The following is a 3896-nucleotide window of genomic DNA, read 5'->3' as shown; positions in this document are numbered from 1 at the left end:
TCCTTTTCAATAAACGTTTGTTCATTGGAGTAAATGCTGACTTGAGGGCCTACTGAATACATGATAATTCAGAAAATATAATACCATTTTCTCTCCTGGATAGCTCTTTACTTTTATTCCCTCCAGTTTATAAATAGAATACCACAACATAATAATTCTCCTAGTTATCATAGAAGCTATTCAGTACCTACTCTGTATCAGGCAAAATGCTTTATCTCACATTCTTGATTTTCAAACCAGTCTTACAAGCTATTCCTTTTTCTATTTTTTCTGCTTTTCAGTGTTGATACTGGGGCTTGAACTCAGGCCCTGAGTGCTATCCCTAACCTTTTTCACTCAAGGGTAGTGCTCTACCACTTGAGCCATACCTCCACTTCCTAACTATACTTTTTCTTATTGTTTTTGAGACAGGGTCATGCTATGTAGTCCACGTTAGCCTCTCACATTCTCAATTTTCTGCCTTTGCCTTCCAAGTGCTGGGATTATAGGCACACAGCCTTATATCTGGCTACAGGTAAGTATTCTTATTATAATTTTCCATAAAACATAAACTGAATTTCAGAGGCTTCCATAAGTTACCCAGAATTAAATAGCTTAAGAGAAACTTTCAGGTTTGGAGTCAGATTTTTCTACTTCATCACATGATTAATTTTTTTTCTTTCAACATTTCTGCATTTGGGCCATGTGACAGTGGCTCACACCTGTAAACCTTGCTACTTATGAAACTGAGATCTGAGGATCCTGGTTGAGAACTATCCTGAACAGGAAATTCCAGGACCAAAATGTGAGAAGTAGAGCTGTGGCTCAAGAGGTAGAGAGCCAGCCTTGAGTGAAAAAGCTAAAGAACAGTCCCCAGGCCCTGAGTTCAAGCACCAGTACCAACACACACACACATACACACACACACACACACACACACACACCCCACATAAGTGGCATTTCTTCATTTGGGAATGGCTTGAACAGGGAGATATTAAATCTGGACTTGAAATCATGGAGTAGTTATCTAATGAGTGATTGATACAGAGATCTGTCATCCTCCATAGGGAGCTGCCATTAGGACTGCCCAACAGTCCATCTTTATCTGCTCAGTCTTGTCTCATTTGTCGTGTATTACCTTGGCTTCCCTTCTCTCCCATGATTCTTGATCCATGGTCCCCCTAATTACTATCTGGTAATTGAGGCTGGGATTTTAGACCTCAGGCCCAAAGTCTAGGAGATCTAAGTTAGGTTCAGCCACTTTCCAGGTTGTGCCAAATAAAGATGAGGGGCAAAGAGAGGAGACTGATTACATGGCAGCCATGTAATCAGCACTTCAATACACCTTTCACAGGCTTCAGAGGTACAGACACTGGTTTTAGGTTAAGGAGGGAGAATTGGGGGCAAGGAGTGAGAAAGGTATGTATAATCACAGGTATGGCCTGGCTGTTCTTTACTTCAGTCTTTGTTCCTGGAGTAACTCTATAGAAGTTGTTCCTTTATTACTGGAACAGAACAAGGAGCAAGGTGGTCTCCTAAATTTTAGACTGTTTTCTTTAAGATGATAAGAAGGAAGTATTGTTTGAGGTGCAGCTTGCCTTCCACACAAGATGGTTATCTGAATCTTCTCTTTCCTCTTGGAAACAAGGTGATTGCAAAGGGACCATGAGAGAATAGGTCAGATCCAAGGGCACAGATACAAAGTTGAGAGAGTTTTAGTTAATTCAAAGGACCCAACAAAAACTCTGTGTGTGTGTGTGTATTTGTCCTGGGGCTTGAACCCAGGACCTGGGTGCTATCCCTGAGCTTTTGTATTCAAGGTAAGCACTCTACCACTTGAGCTACAGCTCCATTTCTGTCTTTTTGGTGGTTAATTGGAGGTAAGAGTTTCATAGATTTTTCTGCCTGGACTGATTTCAAACTATGATCCTCAGATCTCAGCCTGCTGAATAATTGCTAGGATGACAGGCATGAGCCATGGATACCTGGCCCAAAGCATCTTTTAAGTTGCCTCTTACATACTATCAGTGCTTCCCAGGGAGCCCAAAGAGTGGGCAAAAACTTCTCTATCCTTCATGTTTATAATCTGAAAATAGGGAACATGATATATTTAATTCATTGAGCAGTGATGAGTAATGCCAGGCATATAACAAACAATTGATGTCTTAATTTCCTTCTCTGTGTTGCTGGAATTGGGTAGATTAAATGACTTACTATTCATTTTGCCTGGCATCAATTAAGCAGTACACCTGTAGGTGACACAGGCACAGTCTGGGCAAAGGGAGGTCACTTAACTGTGCATCCTTAACCTGTGTAACCTTCATGGGTGCCTTTAAATAGAGATGATGGTCATTACCTTATGTCCGTGTCACAATAGAGGTCAAGTCTCTCAGTTATGTTGTAGTGAAAGTAACAAGCTTTGATCATGAACAGCACCAACCTAGAAAGCCAACAAACACTTCAATTTTGTGTGTGTGTGCCAGTATTGAGGGCCATGAACTCAGGCCTGGCTGCTGTTCCTTAGTTTTTTTAATCAAGGTTGGTGCTCTTCCACAGCTTTATTTCCAGCTTTTTAAAAATTGGAGATAAGAGTCTCACAGAATTTCCTACCTGGTATGAATTTGAACCATGATCCTCAGATATCAGCCTCCAGAGTAGCTAGGATGACAGCTGTGAGCCACTGGCGCCTAGCCAAGGGACTCTTTTATTTATTTATTTTTGTATTTAATACGTTTTTACTGTGAAAATAGTGTACAGAGGAGGGGTTACAGTTACATGAGCAAGGTAATGAGTACATTTCTTATCAAGCATTGTCTCCTCCTTTGTTTTTCCCCTACCATCCCTTCCCTCCCACCTCCTCAACTATACTCCCTTCCACACACCCCTCCCCCGCCTAAATTGTAAAGTTCGTTTTTCAGCATAACATCTTGTACATCTCATTGTTGCAATGGGTCAACCTGTATCCCAATATAAACAATTTGTTTTTTTTCCCTTCCCCTCTCCAAATTATACCAACATCAAATACAGTAAAAGAAAAAGGGGGTGGGAGGGGGTTATACCGTGGGGGAGGGACATACAAAGCAACAAAAAAATCACGTGGTACCTTAAATATATTAGAAGAAAAGGTGAGATAAGATGATGTTAAGTGAAATGAACCCCAAGGTAAGGAAACAAGTGGCTTTATCTTTCTTACTATTGTTTTTAATGTATTTATAAGACACTTTTTTTATGTTTTGTTTGTCTTGGGGCTTGCACTCTGGGCCTGGGAGCTGTCCCTCAGCACTCTAGCTCAAGGCTAGCGCTCTACCACTTGAGCCACAGCACCCAGCAGGGTTTTTTTTTTGTTTTCTGGTGGTTTATTGGAGGTAAGAGTCTCATGGGCCGGGTGCCGGTAGCTCATGCCTGTAATCCTAGCTACTCAGTAGGGTGAGATCTGAGGATCGTGGTTCAAAGCCAGTCCATGCAGGAAAGTTCATGAGACTCTTATCTCCAATAAACCACCAGAAAACTGGAAGTAGTGCTGTGGCTCAAGTGGTAGAGCCGTAGCCTTGAGCAGAAGAGCTGAGGGACAGCACCTAGGACCAGAGTTCAAGTCCCACAACTGACCAAAAAAAATAGAGTCTCATGGACTTCCTTGCGAGGGCTGGCTTGGACTACGATCCTCAGATCTCAGCCTCCTGAGTAGCTAGGATTACAGGCGTGAGCCACCAGTACACAGCAGGGGACACTTAAATGAAGAATAATCAGGCCTTGAGCACTTAACCCTACCAACCACTTGGTGGGGCACTATTTCATTTTGTTTGTTTTTTTAAATCTGTTTTCTATGAAACAAAATGTTCCCACACTTATTGGTTTAATTCAACCACCATTTATGTTTATGCTTATGATTTTGAAGTTGGAACAGATCTGGTGAGGAA

Source organism: Dipodomys spectabilis, unplaced genomic scaffold (genome assembly GCF_019054845.1).
Source record: "Dipodomys spectabilis isolate Male_0828 unplaced genomic scaffold, ASM1905484v1 ptg000370l, whole genome shotgun sequence".
Classification (NCBI taxonomy): domain Eukaryota; kingdom Metazoa; phylum Chordata; class Mammalia; order Rodentia; family Heteromyidae; genus Dipodomys; species Dipodomys spectabilis.
Note: the sequence above shows the minus strand (reverse complement) of the source record.